Source organism: Phascolarctos cinereus, unplaced genomic scaffold (assembly GCF_003287225.1).
Source record: "Phascolarctos cinereus isolate Bilbo 61053 unplaced genomic scaffold, phaCin_HiC Scaffold_726;HRSCAF=1367, whole genome shotgun sequence".
Classification (NCBI taxonomy): domain Eukaryota; kingdom Metazoa; phylum Chordata; class Mammalia; order Diprotodontia; family Phascolarctidae; genus Phascolarctos; species Phascolarctos cinereus.
In genome coordinates this window covers 139,250,626-139,271,801 of record NW_027556098.1, presented here as the reverse complement: position 1 = coordinate 139,271,801, position 21,176 = coordinate 139,250,626, and positions in this window count along the sequence as shown.

The following is a 21,176-nucleotide window of genomic DNA, read 5'->3' as shown; positions in this document are numbered from 1 at the left end:
TGTTTTTTTTAATTACAAGAATAGCTTGTTTTGGATGATTGTGTTACTAAGAGGATCTGAGTCATTCATAGCTGATCATCGCAAAATGTTGCTGAAACTGTGTACATTGTTTTTCTGTTTCTGCTCGTTTCACTTTACATCTCTTCATAAGTCTTTCCAGGATTTTCTGAAATATGCCTGTTCATCATTTCTTATTGCACACTAGTATTTCATTGCATTCATATACCACAGCTTATTCAGAAATTCCCTAACTGATGAACATCCCTTCCTTTTTCAATATTTTGCTACCATGAAAAGGACTGTTATAAATATTTTTGCACATGTAGGTCCTTTCCCCTTTTTTATGATTTCTTTGAGATACAGACCTAGTAGTGGCATTGCTGGATCAAAGAGTATTCATAGTTAGGTTGCCCCTTGGGCATAGTTCCAAAATACTTTCCAAAATAGTTGGATCAGTTCACAACTCCACCAAAAATGCATCAGTGTCCCAGTTTTCCCACATCCTCTCCAACACTTATCATTTTCCTTTTTGTCATATTAGCCAATTCGATAGGTGTGAGGATGTATCTTATAGTTGTTTTAATTTGCATTTCTCTAATCAAAAGTGATTTAGAATACTTCCTCACATGCATATAAATAGGTTTAATTTCTTCATCTGAAAGCTGCCTATTCATGTCCTTTCTCCATTTATCAATTAGGCAATGGCTTATAGTCTTATAAATTTGACTAAGTTTTCTAAATATTTGAAAAAATGAATCTTTCATCAGAGATACTTGCTGTGAAGAGTATTTCCCAGCTTTCTGCTTTCCTTCTAATCTTGGCTGCACTGATTTGTACAAAAGAATTTTAGTTTAATATAATCAAAATTGTCTATTTTACCTCTTATACTGCTTTCTATCTACTGTTTTGTCATGACTTCTTCCCCTCACCATAGATCTGACAGATAGGCTATTCATTCCTCTTCTGATTTGCTTATGGTGTCACCCTTTATGTATAAATCATGTACCCATTTTTACTTTGTCTTGGTATATGGTGTGAGATATTGGTCTATACCGAATTTGTGCCCTATTGTTTTACAGTTTTCCAAGAAATTTTTGTCAAATAGTGAGTCCTTATCCTAAAGTCTGAGAAGTCTTTGGGTTTATTAAAAACAAGCAAACAAACAAACAAAACTAGGTTACTATGGTAATTTACTGCCATGTATTATGTACATAATCTATTCCACTGATCCCCCACTCTATTTCTTAGTCATTTTCACATAGATAGTAAGTGTTTGAAGGTAGATTTGAACTTAGATCTTCCTGACTGTATGCCCAGTACTGTGTTCACTATACTAGTATTCTTGGACAAACAATTTCCTCTTTTCCTTCTCTTTTGCAATTTGTACATTTTGATTCTATCTCCTCCCAGTGTGTGCCTTTTTGTATTAAAGACTCTTCATACTTTTGAGAGAGGCAGTTGAAAGGGCATTAAGTTTAGAGTTTGAACACCTGGGTTTAAGTTTTGACTTTGACATTATTAACAGTGGTACATTAGGCAAGCTATTTGAGTCTGTTTTTTGAGTCTGTTTCATTACTTGTCACCTGCAATTATAATAGCAGTTGCCCTAAGTACTTTACAAGCCTTTTTGAGGATCAAATGATATATTAGACTTTATAGTTTTCTTGATCCTTTATGAATAAGTAAAGGGAGCAAGGTCTTGTGAAAGATTTATCCCTAGGAAACTGAGGGTAGCCATGTCAGAGTCTTTGCTGTTGCTCACAGAGATGGAGACATTTTTGTAGGCAATTTCAGTCCAAGTTCTGATGTCTTCTGGTCATGGGACTATGGAAAAGTCCCTTAACAGTTCTGAATCTATGCTTTCTAACTTTAAAATTAAAATAATCCTACTTGCACTACCTTCTTCACTGAGCTATTCCATTACCAGTACTATTTTAATGTGAGATTTTAGGTTATCTATCTATCTATCTCTAAAAGTTGATGATTGTATTGAGTCTAAGGACCACTAATTCAAATTTGCAGTAAAATAAAGAGCAGATTGGGATAATGATGAAATTAAAAGGCAAACACCTATTCATAAGCTTTGGCAACCAGAAGGGAACCAGATATGCACTAGGACATAATAAATGAGGGCTTAGTAAAACATCTTATTGCTTAATGATTCTGGAAAGCTGAGAAACTGCTCATATACAAGCAACCTTCTTACTGATGAGGTGTGTAATATCCTCTTCTATGAGTCATAGTAGAGTGATAGGAGTTTAGAAATGATGAAAGTAATTTTGGGAGAGGTTATTGCTCCAGGACAAACAGCATGCCAGGAGAAGAGCCCCACTCAGAATTTGTCAAATGCTGATGTTCATGAAGCTTAGAACTCTATTCTTAAATGTTTCTAAATCGAGAAGAATGGAATGACATGAGAGTCACACAGTATTCACCTTCTGATGATAGAAGATACTCTGTTGGGAATGATAATTGATTGATTCTTCAAGGAATTCTTGCCTGAAGAGTACTTGCTGATGTCTAGTCTACTAAATTGTAGCTGAGTAAATGACACAACTTAGGCTGTCTCTATAGAATACCAATGGAATAAATTAGAGGTTCATGCCATTTCTGCCCCTATGGAATGTCCTCTCCTTCATTTCTACACTTCGGATACCTAGAATCCAGTAAAAGGTAAACTGCTAGAGAGGTGGGACTTTTTGTTTTTCTTACTGTTCTATATCACCAGTACCTCATATGGAGCCTGATACATATTAGTTACCCAATCAATATTTGTTGATTTGAATTAAATATATTAATAATTCATTTTCTCTAACCTTACTCTTCCCTTAAATTTCTAATAAAATTTTACTGGAAATTCTTCTTTACACTGTTATATTTGGCTTTGTATCATAATTATTTGTATGTACTTTCCTGACTCTTTGCAGCTCAACATGAGAATAACTTTTTTATGTTTCAGAGCTATACCTTGCTCAATAAATTTGAGCTACATTGAACTAAATAAAATCAGATTGGATTGAACTACCATGTTTTACAGAAAAAATATATTCTAGAAAGTCAAGTTGCATGTCTATCTTCATGTCATTCCCCCTTTTCAATTCCATACTAAAATGTTATCTCATCCAGAATACTTCCTTATATGTTCTAGCTCATGCTGCTCTCCCCTTTCTTCAAATGGCTATGTCACTTTTTGATGACATTCTACGCTCTAGCACTTCATTAAAATTGCTTAACATAAAATTATAAATTCTTTGAAATCAAGGATTAAGTTACTTACCTTTTATCCCCCACAGTACCTAGAACAATGCTAAGTACAAATCTGGGTTCTTGATAAATATTAATTCATAAAGTGTTATCAACCTTGAGCCAATTGCTTAGGCTACATGACATCAAATAAGGAATTTTAAATGTATTTGACTGAACTATTCAATTATGAAAAAAAAAACAAGCTGCAACGATTTCAAGATATGACCTAATAAATTGAGGCAAAATGGGAGTTAGGTTGCTAAAGAACAGGAAACCAAGTTCACAATCTTTTGGTTTCTGTAACATAATTGAAACACAAAGTCAAAGAACGTTTTGCACTGTGGACCATAGCATGCCAAAACTAGCCTTTGGGGTTTTCTTGGCAAAGATATGGGGATTTAACATTTCCTTTTCTACTGGATTAAGGCAAACAGCAGTTAAGTGAGTTGCCCAGGTTCGCAGAGCTAGTAAGTGTCTGAGGTCAAACTTGATCGCAAGTCTTCATAACTCCAGGCCTAGCCCTCTATCAACTAAATCACCTAGCTTCCTTCTATTATATTATAACAATTATTAATGATAGATGATGATGATGATGATGATGATTAATCAATCAATAAAGAAACATTCATTAAGTGCCTATTATATTAGGTACTATACTAAGTGCTGGGGATACAAAAAGAAAAAAGGCAAAAGTGAATCATTGACCTCAACAGCTTTCACTGTAAAGGTGGAAACAATATCAAACAAATATAAGTGGAGGTGGAGCTGAGATGGTGGAGTAAAGGCAGGGACTTGCCTGAGCTCTCCCCCAAACCCTTCCAAATACCTTTAAAAATGACTAAACAAATTTTAGAGCAACAGAATCCAAAAAGAAGACAGAGTGAAACAAGTTTCCAGCCTAAGACAACTTGGAAGGTTGGCAGGAAAGGTCTTTTACACCAGGGTGAGAAAAGAACACAGTCCAGTGCAAGCCACTCCAGAGCAGATGCAACCTCAGCAAACTTGGAGCAGGCCTTGTGGTGACTGAATCACTGGTTGCATTGACAGTTTCCAGACCTCTAAGCCCAAAGACACAAAAGATAACTTAGAAAGTGAGCATGAAATGTCTGTTGTACCTGGGTGAGTGTGGAGCACAGTCCAGGGTAGGCTGCACCAGCACAATCCCAGCCCCAGCACAGCCCCAGCCCCAGCAAACCAGGAGCAGGCCTTAGGAGTGACTGAATCAATAGCAGCAGTTGTAGCAACTGCTTCCGGAGCTCTCAGCCCACAGATGGTAAGGGGGTTGAACCACTAATCAGAAGGAGATTACAGGGGTCTTTTTGTGAGCACTGAGCCAGGTCTCTGTTGCTTTATACAGACCCAGACCACAGTATAGGGTGGCAGTCATAGAGCAAGGAGAAGCACTAGCATAGCAGAGCTTGTGGCCACAGTGGAAGGGAAGGGGTATAATCTTCACAGTTCCAGCAAAGAAAAGAGTGCTTATGGTCACTCACAGACCAGAACACAGTCCAGGAGAAGAGTAAACACCTCTCCTTGATCATACCACTTGGAAGAACAGAAAACTTGCAGGTCCCTAGAAGTATCTCTGAAAATAGCTGCATAAACCCCCTGAAGCTTGGGATGGTGCACCCTCAACTCTGGAAGCAGAAACCTACTTTAACAAACAGTTAAGAGTCAAGTAATAGCCTGAAAATAAGCAAACAATGGGAAAAAAAAAACACCTCTGAATGTAAAAAGTTATTATGGTGACAAAGAAGATCAAAACACACACTTAGAGAAAGACAACAAAGTCAAAATTCCTACATCCAAAGCCTCCAAGAAAAATATGAATTGGCCTCAGGCCATGGAAGAGCTCAAAAAGCATTTTGAAAATCAAGTTTGAGAGATAGAGGAAAAACAGGGAAGAGAAAAGAGAGTGATGTAAGAAAATCATGAAAAATGAGTCTATAGCTTGGTAAAGGAGACCCAAAAAAATACTGAAGAAAATAATACCTTAAAAACAGACTAGATCACATGGCAAAAGATGTCTAAAAAGCCAATGAGGAAAATAATTCCTTAAAAAGCAGAATTGGCCAAATGGAAAAGGAGGTCCAAAAGTTCACTGATGAAAATAATTCTTTAAAAGTTAGAATGGAGCAATTAGAAGCTAACAACTTTATGAGAAATCAAGAAACAATAAAACGAAACCAAAAGAATGAAAAATAAATAGAAGACAATGTAAAATATCTCATTGGAACAACAACTGGCCTGGGAAATAGATCCAGGAGAGATGATTTTAAAATCATTGCACTACCTGAAAGCCGTGATAAAAAAAAGAACCTAGACATCATCTCTCAAGAAATTGTCAAGGAAAACTGCCCTGATATTCTAGAATCAGAGAGTAAAATCAAAATTTAAGAATTCACCAATCTCCTCCTGAAATAGATCCTTAAATGAGAATTCCAAATTCCAGAGTTCCCAGTCAAGGAGAAAATATTGCTTGGAGCCAGAAAGAAACAATTCAAGTATGGTGATAGCCAGTCAGAATAACACAAGATTTAACAGCTTCTACATTAAAGGATCAGAGGGCTTAGAATATGATACTCTGGAGGTCAAAGAAGTTAGGATTACACCCAAGAATCACCTACTCTGCAAAACTGAGCATAAGACTTCAGGGAAGAAAATGAATATTCAGTGAGATAGAGGGCTTTCAAGCATTCTTGATGAAAAGACTACAGTATTAGAGTAGTTAGAAGGAGTATATGCAGACAGAGGGCAGAAGTGTGAATTGAATATGAAGGGATGATATCTAAAAAATAAAATTAAGGGTTGAGAGAGGATTTTTGTAGTGGGAGAAAGAGAAAGGGATAGGTAGAGTAGGGTAAATTATATTACATAAGATAGGTAAGAAAAAGCTTTTACAGTGGTGGAAAAGGGTGGGGGGACGTCTGGGAGAGTGAGTGAACCTTACTCTCCTCAGAATTGGCTCAAAGAGGGAATAATACACACACACACACACACACACACACACACACACACACACACACACACACACACACACGCACACAATTGGGTATGGAAATCTATCTTGCCATACAGGAAAATAGGGGGGAAGGAATAAGAGAGCAGGGAAATGATACACTTCTCAGGAGTCAAAAAAGAGAATGGAATAAATGAGTGGTGGGATAGGATGAAGGAAAATATACTTAGTTTTTCGTGACTACTATGGAAGTGTTAAGCATGACTACACATGTATAACCTGTATCGAATTGCTTGCCTTCTCAATGAGGGTGGGTATGGAGGGAGGAAGGGAGAAAATTTGAAACTCAAAGTTTTAAAAACATGTTAAAAGTATTTTTACACACAACTGGGAAAACAAGATATACAGGAAATAGGGTATAGATATCTATCCTGCCCTACAGGAAAATAGAATGGGAAGGTGATAAGAGAAGGGGAGGGGAGATAGAAGGGAGGGCAGATTAAGGGAAGGGGTATTACAATGCATGCCATTTTGGGGTGGGGGAGAGAATGAGATAGGGAGAAAATTTGAACTCAAAATCTTATGGAAAAGAGGGGGGAGGTCAGGGGGAGTGAGTGAATCTTACTCTCATCAGAATTGTCTCAAAGAGGGAATAACATACATACATAATTGGGTATAGAAATTTATCTTACCCTATAGGAAGGTAGGAGGGGAAAAGGAAAAGAGAAGGGAGGGGTGATAGAATGGAGGGCAGATTGGGGGAGGAGATAGAAGCAAAACACTTTTGAGGAGGGACAGGGTGAAAAGAGAGAGATAATAGAATAAATGGCGGAGGAATAGTATGGAGAGAATTACAGTTCTGGTGGTTTTTCCCTTTGTTCTGATTCTTCCTTCACAACATGACTAATGTGAAAATATGTCTAATACGATTGTACAGATATAGCCTATATCAGATTCAATGGCATCTTGCAGAGGGAGGATGGAAGAGAGGGGGAAAATTTGGAAATCAAAATCTTATAAAAGTGAATGTTAAAAACTATCTTTACGTGTAATTGGGAAAAAAATAAAATACTATTAAGTGGGGAAAAAGGAAAAGAAACAAATATAAGCAAAACTATATATGAGATAAATAGGGCAAAAGCATCAGAAGGAAGGTACCAGAATCAAAATGGGTTAGGGAAGGCTTTCTGTAGGAGGTGGGATTTTAGCAGAAACGTATAGCAAACCAGTGAGGTCAACAGTTAGAGCAGTGGAGGGAAAGCATTCCAGTCATGAGGAAGAGCTAGAGAATACCCAGAATGGAGAGATGAAGTATTTTTGTTCACGATATCACTGGATCGAAGAATATGTGGCAGGGAGTAATGTATAATAAGACTGGAAAAGTAGGAGGGGGCTAGGTTATGAAGGGCTTTGAATGTCAAATAGAACATTTATATTTGCTCCTAGAGGTAATAAGAAGACACTAGAGTTTATAAAGTGTGTGTGTGAGGGGGGTGATTGATTGGAGCTACATTTTGGGAAAATCACTTTAATTAATGAATTGATGATGGATTGGAGTGGGGAGAGACTACAGGCAGGTAGGTACAGCAGCAGGCTATTATAATAATCTAGGCATGAGGTGATGAGGGCCTGCAGTAGAGTGGTAGAAGCATGAGAGGAAGGAATTGGGAATATTTGAAATTTATTGTAAAGCAAAAAGGAGGCACAAACTGCTATGTTAGCTCAAGGAGCAATAGATAATTAAATTCAGCTTGAAATATTAAAGGATGCATTAATTGTCTATAATGCATTTTAGATAAGTCTTCCTACAACAGAATTAGAATTATAATGTTTTAAGTGTGAAAGGGTCTCTATCTTTGTTAAGAATTTCTAATTAGAATTAAAATGTTTTAAGTTTGAAAGGGTCTCTATCTTTGGTAAGAATTCCTTTTTTGTTTAGCCATTCAATAGTGTCTGACTCTTAGTGACCCCATAAACAATTATTAAATACCTATTAAGTACGAGAAATTGCCCTAACCACTGGGGATACAAAAAGAGGTAAAAGGCAATAACAATGATCACAAACACTCCATATGTTCTCCTCTATCTTCATGAATTATTATGATTGAAAAATTAGTTGACCTATAGCCAACATTTTGTTGATGAATTTTGGCAAAATAAGTGACATTGATCCTCTAATATAATGTAGTCTTTCAACATGGCAGGGCCTATCAAAGCTGATTATCCTTTAGAACAGCCTTTGAGAGCCTATAGTCATCTGCAAGCTCATAAGCTGGTATCAGAGGAGAATGTTAGGAAAGACCATTACTATAGCACATCAAGCCTTTCTATCATCTGCTATCTCTCAAGTCTAAGTTCAATTTTATTGTTTCCATGACACTATCAATTTCACCCTCTGCCATCCCCTTCTCCTTTTTCATTCATTCATTTTCATTTCATTCATTTCTCAACATTAGGGTCTTTTCCAAAGGGTCTCATCTCATGTAGCCAAAATATTTAAACTTCAGCTTCAGTATTTGACCTTCTAGTGAATAGCCTGAATTAATTTCTTGAAGTAGTGCCTAATTTGATCTCCTTGATGTATAAGGGACTACCCAAAGTCTTCTCCAGCATCACAATTCAAAAGCATTACTTCTGTGGTGCTTAGCTTTCCTTACAATCCAACTTTCAAAGTCATACATTGCAAATGGAAAAACCATAGCTTTGATGACATGGACCACTGTTGACAAGTGATGTGCAGTAAATTAGGGACCATTATATTTGAATACCAGGACTGTGAATATCACAATTAGTACTGTATTACATTGGGCCACTTCTATCATCACCATCGCCAATAATTAAACTATTATAATTGTTGCAACTATGAATACAGCTACTATTGTCAGAAATAATCACAATTATCAGTATTATGAAAATAGTAATATTTCCATATTTTCAATATCTTAAAGATTTGTGATGTCAATATGGAAACTCTCTCTATCAATTCAGTTTAATAAACAATTATTAAATGCCTATTAAGTATGAGAAATTCGCTAAGCCGTAAGGATAGAAAGAGAGGTAAAAGGCAATACCAATGATCACAAACACTCCGTATGTTCTTATCTATTTTCATGAATTACTATGATTGAAAAATGAGTTGACCTATAGCCAACTTTTTGTTGATGAATTTTGGCAAAATAAGTGACATTGATCCTCTAATACCATGTAGTCTTTCAACATGGCAGGGCCTATCAAAGCTGATTATCCTTTAGAACAGCCTTTGAGAACCTATAGTCATCTGCAAGCTCATAAGCTGGTATCAGAGCAGAATGTTAGGAAAGACAATTACTAATAACTTAAAGATCTGTGTACTGCTTTACCCTTTAAACATATGTTATTGCTTTCATTATCTTATTTGATAAGAGAATAAGCTGCTTGTCCTATAGATGGTCTGGAAGCTGATACAAGAGTATAGATTCAGGGAAAAGTCAGTGTAAAAGAAAAAAAAAACCCTTCAAACTTTTGAATGTGTGTGCTGCCAATAATGGTTGATGGGATTCAATCCCTGTCAGGTTGTTTATATCACTGTAGGGCTCTAGATCCAGATGGGCAGGAGCATTTTGTTTATGTTAACATGATTTCTAAACTATTACCTAGTTAATTCCATTGGGGGGGTTAACAAAAACGACAACAAAGAACAACAATCTTACCCTCTCCCAAAAAAATCTGTTCACTTGGCACTGTTCACAAATCAGTGAAATAAAAGATAGTTTTTGTTCTCTATCAAGCAAGGTACATAGTTATTTATTTTCAATGCCTAACCACAGAGAATGGCATAAGTAATTTATTTGATTTCCAGTGGTTCAGTGATGAGTACTTGATGAAATCAAGGCTTAATAATCCAGTGGCTAAACCTCAAGTCATAAAACTCATGTTGAGGGACTTGGACCTGAAAGTATCTTAGAGAAAAATAGGCACTTCGTCTCATTTCAGAATCCTATTTCTGGAAATATGTGAAAAGTCAAGATATTCTGTCAACTCCCCAGAAAATCTTGCAGATTCCTGGACAAAAGTGGTATAGAAAGTTGCTACAATGCATCTTCTAAGGATCAGTGTGCAAGGGCAGGAATAAAAGGGTGCCTGTCTCAGACTGACTGGCTCCGAAGAGGAGATTATTCCACTAACCTTGTTTATAGACAGACTTTCAGAGAAACAAGATAAAAGAGAAGCACAGCTCCAAAAGGGGAAAAAGAGGTCCCTCTGTGCTTTTGTTAGAACTAGTTCAGTGTTATGTAGGCTGACAGTGTTTACATGAATAGATTTTGGGACCAAGGACATTCTGAAAATAAAATGGGGAAAAATACCAAATCTTCCAGGAAGAATCATACATTCAGAAAGTGATTATCAAATACAGCAAAGGAGAGCCCATAACAAAGAGGAGGTTCAGGGCTATATGTTTCAATTTGAATAAATCTTCAACACAAAACAGCTATATGAAGGGGCTCTGAATCAATTAAATCATAAATTATCTTACCATCTAAAGAGAATTGCTCTAGATGTTGGGTACTCAAAGAAAATCCTCAAGAAATGCAACATTTATTTGGAAGGACAACAAATAATTATTGATAATAAATTATATACACATACATATGTGTATATATGCACAAATAATTTATATGGTATATATGAAGTATGTATGGCAAGAGGAGTTTAGGGAGTGGAAAGGTTAAAAATCCAAGCGATAATGAAAGACTTTGTGAAGGAGATGGGACTTGAGCTGACCCTTGCAGATCAATCAAGTGCAGAGAGACGTATTGGTGGTTATGTAGATAGCAAGAGGAATGATATCAGCAAAAGTAAGTATTTAGATGTTATTTTACTGGAGGTAGCCAGAACTCCTTTCACAAAACCAGGAACAATGGCTTATCTAACTTACAACAAATATTTATTAAGTGCCTACTTTGTGCTAGGAAATGGGATACAAAAATTAAAGAGAAAAATACTCTACCATAAAGAAGCTCATATTCTACTTGGTGTGGAGGTTCGGGAGTCATTCAATAAGTATGTATTAAACAATTATTATGTGTCAGGAACTGTGTTAAACACAGCATATGTGAAGAAGGCCAAAAACATGATTCCTGCCCTCAAGGAGGAGTGCAGAAGCCCTGATGGATATCTACCCTGTTGAAGATACCTCCATATTTTATAGTAATTGAATTATCATTAGACAGCTCTGGCTGTTAGAAAGTTCATCCTTCAGGGACAGTTAAGGTGGTGCAGTGGATAGAGCAGTGGCTCTGGAGTCAGGATGACCTGAGTTCAAATCTGGACTCAGACACTATCTGTGTGACCCTGGACAAGTCATTTAACCCCAATTGGCTCCAAATCAATCAATAAAAAGTTCATCCTTTCAATGGATTGTAAACTCCTTGAAACCAATGATGGCATTATTTTTTGTCTTTGCATCTTCAAAAGTTGGCAGGCATTTTAAATGCTTATTGAATAAAATGGAATTATTTTTTTTTATCAAGGATGAATAAGATTCTTTGTATTTTTCTTCTTTTACTCCTATTTCTGCTTCTCTATTACATATAGCTTAAGAATGATCTGTCTTCCAAATTATAAATTGATTACATTTGAAGACACATAAAATGTCTCCTTTAAGTACAGACTAAACATCTCCAGTTTTCTTAACCATTACCCATATGACATATATATGAATCTGCTTACTCTCATGATCACTCTCCTCTAGGTATGTTTCAATTTGACAACACACATGCTAAACTGTATCCAGAATTACAGGGAGTAATCTGAATGTTGTTTGACAAGGTCAAATTTCTGACATAAAACTCTAATGCTAAGGTTTGTACAACTTAATTAATAGGTGACTAAAAATTGTTTTCCTCAATGACAGTGAAGCTACCACATTTGAACTCCAGCATTATAAATCCCTCCTTAGTTGTATGAACAAGGAGAAATGGCTCTAAAGAAAAGATAGAGCAGCTGAACTAGACCCGGTGTTCACAGAGGAAGCCTGTGTTGTGGGTAGAACAGTTGTGAAGATATTCTCATGCTATTTGGAAGGCAGCAGATATCGCACGCTAGTAAAAAAAAATCACAGATATTATTAACCAAAAAAACTTAAAAAATATCAATATATCAACCAATAGTCTAGTTTTCCATCCTTTAAAATCTTGTTAAGGATAATTTATATGTACCATCAATGAAGTGCAAGGGAAACTGTGCTGCATTTGTCACCACAGTCTGGATTCAAATGCCTCCTCTATTAATTTGTTTGTGTCACCTTGAGCAAGTTGCTTTAGATTCCTGAACCTCAGTTTCCTCACCTATAAAATAAGGGTTTTAAATTAGCTATCATCTGATATTCTATACACATTGATTTCTCTGAGCCAATAAATTCGGAAGGAAGGTAGACATTCACATACAATATCTGTCAATGGTCACAGAAGTGCAAGAAAGGTTGAAAAGCACAGAGGATCCCATTGTAGATACTGTTTACTCACTAGAAAATTCCTTTGATTTGGTAGAAGAAAATATCACCTTGAATCTTTCTTCCAAGGCAGATAGAAATGCAGATTTCAAAATCATACTAAATAGCTTGAATGCTCTAACAAGAAATTTTTTAAGTTAGTTTAATTATTTTATGGCTCTAAAATAATGTTTTTCATCATTTTGGCATGTGCAATACAAGATTGAAGGGGGAAATGATTCCCACTAGATGGTAACATTCTACTGATACATATTTATATTTACAGATGATTTGGTGCTGATATATCAAACTTCAGATACCATAGAATTTCCTAAATGAAATTAAAAATAATTCAAAAAGTTTTTATTTAACTATCCACTTTGGAAAAATCAAATGATTGAAGAATGACTATTTTATATAGAAGAGATGTCAAACGTTGGATGCCAAATTTGGCCCAAATTAGAATGTATGTAATTAGGAAACTTTTAATAAAATAAATTAACTACCACAAAATATAGGTAACATTATATATTAAAACTAAATGAATATATGGCCCACAGGGATCCTTATGTATAATTTAGTGGCCCTCATTTCTATTTTAATTAGACACCGCTAGACTAGACTATGATCTACAATTGGAGGGATAAACAACAGAAATGGTACATCAGAGTGTCCAGTAATGAATACAAAATTTGGATGGAAGATGACTTAGGCCCCGATTTTAGCATAAAGAGAAAAGGATTCATTGTTTTTATGGGATTGTTCAGTACTTTAAATGTTCCCAAGATTTTCCTTATGAAAGAAATTTCTCCTTAAAATCAATAATCCTCTAATGATGGCATATGTTAGCAAGTAATGAAATATTCTAATCTCATAAGAACCTGAGTTTGCACATCACCTAAAAGGCAATTTGAAAAGTATATGGCAGATACGATTAAGCTTCAATTTACTACAGAGAAGAATTGTACAGGAGCAGTGGAGTAAAGTATATCATTAGAGAGATGTATGACTAGGAAGCAAGGTAGGTCAGTCATATACCAGGCATGAGGAATGAACTTAGGACAACCACATAATCTATCGATATTATTACATTGATCTCCTAACATAATGTTGGGAGATCTAGAGAAAGGCACCCAGAAATTTGGGTGGAAATCTTATGAGATAACATAGATAAGATTTGAAAAACAATAATGACAACAGTTAACAAGCAATTCACAATATGTACCATTGGAGGGCCTATTAATTTCACAGAGATACTATATCCAATAAAATAAGATCTTAATGTGGAATGGGAGATTCATACACACATATAGATATACATATATGTGTGTATATTTGAGTGAATCTCATATATATTTTTCTCTCATCTATTTATCTATCTATCTATCCATCAATCTATCTATCTGTAACTAGCTAAACAGCACCCTCATTTGGCTAAATTCAAACTTATGATTTAGATCTATCTTCCATCAATATATATTTATGTAGATAGATATAAATATGTAGCACCTCCTCCTCACCTCACTTCCCCAAATGATCAATCCAATTTTCACATGTGTTCCCCAGAGGGCAATGATTGCTTCTCCTATCAGGGTTCTAGGCATAAATGTGAGGTTTGGGGTTTTCTATGATCTCTCATCAATACAGACCTACCCAGTGTGCTCCCCATTATCGATCTCTTTATAGAACTCTTTTAAATTTTAGAAAAGAGATTTTCCTGAGAGGATATAGCAAGACGAGTAATGATTTAAAAAGTCTCCTCCTGTTATGAATATCTCGTCTTATACACACCAGTTTCCCCAGAAGCAAAAAAATAAAGAAGTGTGTGTGTACAAAATTACCTACTGACTCCTAGTCCCTGAAATTCTTTCTTCATTCTGTAGAGTTCTCACAAGCTTCCCGTTCTGTGTAGTTCTCTCCTTGACTCTGAGATTAGTCTTGTTTTAGAATGATAGCTAGCATATTTGTATTACAAGAAGCTATGATATCTGAAGTTACCACTGTCCTTGGAGAACCATTTTTCCATTTCCATCGCACTTTCACTATTAAAAGCCACTACCTCTATGGTGGACTTTACTAAAACTACAGTTGCCAGGGGAACTTCTGAGGGCTGTGATGGATATGTCAGTCATCTGAACACTACCTAATAAGGAATGCTTATTCATCAAATGTAAAGGTACAGTAAACACAAAGAAACAGCATGAATATATTCATGGACACATGATAACAATGTGACAGATAGGGCAGCCACATTTTCTCTGATCCAGCCGCTCACAGCAGTTTTATCTTCCAGGAAGAAAAATGGCCAAAGAGGTTAAAAAGGATCATGTCATTCTTTTTATATTCACATTCAGTTCTGGATCAGCAGTTCAAGAATATTTAGTCCTTCTAGCTCCTCAGTCACCCAGAAGATTCTTCATCACTACATAGAACTAGTGCATCAGTAACACATGACTAGAGATAAGCTCATCAAGCCTAGGAGTATTGAATTGAGATCAAGCAGGGAATATTTCATCATGCTCTGTATAGCCATATAGATTTATTTTTCCCTTATGTTCTTTTGTTTTAGTTTAGAACAATTGCTTGAGAAAACCTGAGAAACAGTGCTTCTAGATCTCTGTAGTGTTAAAAACCCGAACTCCATTTATAACGTAAACCTTAATATCATTTGGTTGCTTTACTCTTTAAACATATGCTACAGCTTTCATTATCTTATTTGTTAAGAGAATAAGCTACCTGTCCTATGGATGGTCTGGAAGCTGATACAAGATTACTGATTTAAAGAAAAGTCAATGTAAAAGAAAAAAAACCCTTGAAACTTTTGAATCTGTGTGCTGCCAATAATGATTGATGGGATTCAATCCCTGTCAGTTTTTTTTTTTTTATCACTGTAGGGCTCTAGATCCAGATGGGCAGAAACATTTTGTTCATATTAACATAATTTCTAAGGAACTACCTAATTAATACCACTTGGGGGGAAGGTTAATGAAAATGACAAGAAATAAAACAACCTTACCCTCCCTCACAAAAATCTGGTTACTTAGCACTGTTCACAAATCAGTGGATTGAAAGATTGTTTTTATTCTCTATCAAGCAAGGTATCTAGTTATTTTCAATGCCTAACCACAGGGAGTGGAATAAATAATTTATTTGATTTCTAGTGGTTCAATAAGTCCTTTGATCAAGGATAAAATTAAGGCATAATAATCCAGTGGCTAAACCTCAAGTCATAATCCTTATGTTGAGAGACTTGGACAAATATTTTAGTTGGTTCCTGGCACCTAGTCCTCACTCTCCTTCACTGTAATCTTTCTACCTTCCCTGAGTTCACTTTATTTTTCAAAAGAATAGAAACAACTGCCATTACTATGATGGAATCATAGGGAAAACACAATATTGACATCAGAGGACTTAGGAAAGTCATCCAAACTCATTTATTCTATTCTGAAATTAAGAAATAAAACCAACATTTTAGTTACATGATAGAATAGGAAAAAAAAAAGATAATTGTAAATGAAACTGTGAATGTATTACGTATAGCTTTGCATTCCTTTTAAATATATGAAAAAGTTATCATGTAATTTTACTCTTCTTCTTTTTACCCTTACCCCTATTCTACAAAGGCTACCATTCAATACAAATACACACACACACACACACACACATACACACATACACATACATATAAATTATATTATGTATCATTATATGATACATATACCATTATATTGCATATATATTATATATAAGTACATACAACATATAATATATATGTGTCTGTGTTTATGTGTGTGTATGCATGTAAAATCATTCTATACAAACTTTTATTTATCAGTTCTTTCTCTGGATACAGATAGCATTTTTCCTCATTTGTAGTTAATTTGGGTAATTATAACAGTCAAAATGACTTATTCACTCAAAGTTGTTCTTAAAACCACATTATTGTTACTTCATACAAGGTTCTCTTGTTTTACTCATTTTGCCCTTCATTTTTTCATGAAAGTCTATCTGTGTTTTTCTGAGATCATCTAGCTTGTAATTTCTATATAGTACAGTATATCAAACCCTGGACTTCAATGATTGGAAGAGAGTGAGGTTGATAATTTTGTGTAACTATGCCTCACTTAAATCTGATTCATGTATAACTCAAAACACCATCCTGTGTTGTCATTGTTCCTCTTTGAAAATGATGGACAAAAAACTAAGTAGACCACTCCTCCTCATTTAGCTGCCTATTATGCATTTCCCTCCATTTGTTTCTGTGGGATCATTCCAAAATTCTTCACAACTTAACATATGCATACCTAGAAGTGGGTTACTTTCACTAGTGTTACATGGGTATACTCAGCAGAGCAGATTTAAGAAGGAATAAGGAGTTTTGTGATCTCTACCATTGTGTGTGTTTAATATAGACCTGTGATTTCCCTGGCATCAGGACTCAAGGTCAGGAATTTCATATACCAATGTAGATATGCTCTGCAACTTCAAGAGTTTCCTGAGGGGCACTGAGAAGGTAAATAGCTTGCCTAGGGCCACATAGCCAGTATGCATCAGAAGTAGGATTTGAACCCAGTTCTTTAGGAACACATGCTGTCTACTCTCCCAAATTGCCTTTTAATTTGTTACCTTAATATAGTATATTAATTTTGACTCTGTGTATATTTTTTGGATTTTCTCCTACTTTTTATGAAATAACCTTTATGTAGTTGTCAATGCTAATTCTATACCTAAGCCAGGTTATTTTCAACCATTGTTCTGTGTTAGCATGTGGACCTAAGGCAGGCATAGAGCCAGGAATGCTGGCAAAGCCTGGAGTAAGCACCACCACTTGACCAATGATCATGACCACTACCACCTTCCTTCAGATGTGCCATTACAGATTTGCACACCTGACTCACAACCTGCACATACTTAAGATCTGGGTGTAACCTCTCAAGCAGCTTCATGTAATTTCAACGTCACGTACAACAGAAGGAAAAAGGTGATGGTGGTGGTTGTGGTTGAAAAACTACATATATGTTAACTAAATCTTTGCTGATTTTGCCACATATGTATCAATACACTCAAGGACTAAAAGAAGATTGTTGGGTTCTTATTCTTTCTTTAATAGTGAGATTCCCCACTGAACTTTCCTTCAAGTTCCTGATTGTAGCGAATTTTAGTTCTCAACTCTTATAGAATGGAAATGATTGACAGCTAAGTTTGCTGCTAGATTTAGCATTGTAAAGGATCTTAGAAGTCATCTGTTCATCCTTAGAGTTCATCGCTGTCCTTTAATTTACAAATCATGGTCCGGAGAGGTTAAGTGAATTGCCCAGATTCACAGAGTATTTAAGTAGTAGAACTGGGCTCAGTAAAATGTCACACCTTTTCTACCTAAATTCCTCTCACCCCCTGACCACGGTTCTTTCTAATGACATACCTTAGCTATCTTGAAATTCTTTTTCCCTTCCTCTTTCTTCCCCTTTACCTCACACTCTACTCTCCTGTACCTAGCACCCAGCAGCTCCCATTTCCCTGTAATGTATTTCCACTATATTATCACTGGAGTTTTACAATAGAAAAATACTTTACACATACATTAACCAGGACAGATGATTTCTTCCCAAAATAAAGAGCCTAGCTATTCTCTCTTATGAACTCAGGGTATTGATTTAGCCACAGGAAACACCATATATTCAAGCAATTTCACAAGACAAGCATTCAGTCAGACTCATTTGAGGTGAAAGACTTTGTTTCCCTCTATCTAGGAATAAAGTCAATATTGCTAACATTTTAATGGGATTTTTCTGTGAATAGTATGTATAACTCAATTTAACAAACATATATTAAGTGCTTGCTATATGCAAGGATCTTTTCCCCCCTATAAGTTGAGGGCGTAAAGGCAAAACCAAAACAAACCTTCATCAAAAACAAAGGAACAAATAATCTGTTCAGCTAGTTATTGCCTGAATATATCAGAAATTAAGGAGTATAATTGGGGAGGGAGGAACATAATTTTTTTAAGGTATCAAGTCTGATCAGCAACCCTGCAGTATCATAATTTTACTAAGAAGAGTGTTTCTTGGCTCAGATTCATAAGATCTGGCCCACTTACATTAGCAATTCAAATGCTCATATCCCTTAAGAGTCTGGCCAATATTCTTTAAATCTCACTCAAGCTCATTTGATATTCAAATAAACCTTGTCTTTGGCTAAAATAAGGTTTGGGTCAAATTTATTCTGACAGGACCCACATGTCGTGTTTTTGGGGTCATAGCATCCCTAAATCTCTAAACCTCAACATTTTGGTGGCCTGCACAGGGAAGAACCCCAAGTTCTTTTCCAGCCAAGACAGGAAGGTATGTAAGCCTCCCCTTCTCTTTCTTGAGTTGAAGTTGTGTTCCCTCTCTAAGCACCCATGAAATCTTGTAGGTGCTTTTTGGACAGACAGTTATGAGCTTGTATCACACTTAGCCTGATGCTTTCAGGCTCTTGGGCCACTGGTTTGGTTTGAGGCCATGGACATGGGTACTCCTTCCACAGCATAGAGGACAAGGATAGATGCCCTATCTGGAAGTGTATGCCCAATTTTGCCAATTTTCTCAGTGCTAGGGAATTTGGAAAACTGCAGGTGCTTTTTGGTTCCCCGAGGCTTACTTACTCCCTTCCCTCTATACTCCTGAATCCTCCTTCACGGAAGTTACAGGGATAAGTTAGAACAGCGAAAGACATCTTAGCAGATTCTAGAGGTTTTGTGATTGACTATTAAGGAGTTTTGAAACACCTCCTTACAATCCTGGTCACTCCCTTTTCCCAGTCTCTTCCCTTGAGTCAAGAGGGTATCATTGTTAACCCTCTCATAGGAGAAGAGAATTTCACCCTTCCCCCCCTCACCTTCAAATTAACCCTCCCCTACCTGGAGAAAAGAAGGAGGGGGGAGGGGCAGCAGCTAGAACATAGGGCCCACTGGCATTGGCCTTGGGCCCTGGGGCAGTCTTTGCCTGGAAGCATCACCCAGGTTCAGCACATCCTGCTCAAGGTAAAGAAGCTAGCCTCTGAATTTGGGTAAACACACTCTTTTAAAGTTGTAGTTTTAGGTGTTAATGATGAGATGTTGATTCTCTGTGTAAAGTAATTTGGAAATGCATTTAACAAAATTAAAGTGACCTGATTGGTAATGGGTTTGTTTCAAGTTTCAAATTGGTGAACTTTTTGTCAAGCAACTTTACATAATTTGGTTACCACTAAAACAATCTGGCTGTTATTGGTTATCGTTCTAGTGTGTAAACTTGCCAAAAAGCTTGTTTGGCTTAAGGCTTGCTGAGAATGTGTAAGTACATAAAAATAATCTTTAGTGATTAGCTTTCTACACCAGGACAAATTTAAATTTGAGATGTAAATCTGGGAAAAGTTTTTTTTTCCCCCTAAGCTGTGATTGGTAAAACTTGCTGTTTGAGGTAAAAGCTTATGGGATTAAATGATCTTGAGTGGTCTGATGGATCATAATAATCCATCAATAATCAATAATCCATCATCTCTGAGAGAAATGCCACAATCTACTCAGAGATAATGTGATACATGTGGGAAGTCTAGATCAGGAAAAGCTGAGAAGACTATTTTAGCCTCAGTTTCTCCTTTATGTTCATTTGAAAAGAAATGTTGCCCACCTAGCTATTCCTAAGTCTGACTATAAGGTGGATTTGATACTGCATGGTTAGAAAACTGTGAATTATCTGAATTCAAGATGATTTATCCTGAAATATTTGGGCCCTAAATCTTATTCCTTGTATCCTTTTTTAGCTAATTTCTATAATCAGAGCAAATAGATAGCAAAAGATATAAGCACAATGCAAGTGGGTGAGATCTTGCTGTTTTGACGTGAATGTGTAGTCATTCAATCCCCCCAAACAACTGAAATTAAATCAGAAATATCTCCTGTTTAGTTTGGGGAGGAGAATTTCAGTGATAATTGAAGTGAAAGTCAGCCTCTTGACAAATTCATTTGTGTAACTCTTGAACCCAGGGATGGAAAATTTCTACCTGCAAAAGTGTTATTTAAACTTTTGAAAAAGTAATAAGGTCATATAACCCTGCAGGTCAAATGTAAATGATTTTAATGGGGCTCTTATACCTTTTCTTCTCCCTATATCTGAGCCCTGCAGTTTTTTTCTGTCAGATTTCTGTCTTCCTGACTACAGGCCATTCACTTATGGTTGGTAACAAACAATGGGTACCAGACAATGTCCCCCCATTGTCTCCTGGATGTAGCCTGTCCTCGGTTCCAGTCAACCTCCAGTCAACACCCTTGAGTCAGGGACAGTTCTATGCCCCTCACCAGCAGGAAGCAGTTTCAGAAGCCAAGGCCTTTGCTCCTTATCCCAAAAGAATTTGGATCCCATTTGTTTGACAGGGGAATGATAGTGGTGGGATCTGAATCCCTAAAAGGAAAAGATCATGTCTTTGGGATCTGGACCCCAAAGAAAAAGAAAATACCAGACTTTCCCCAAATCTCTGGAGTTT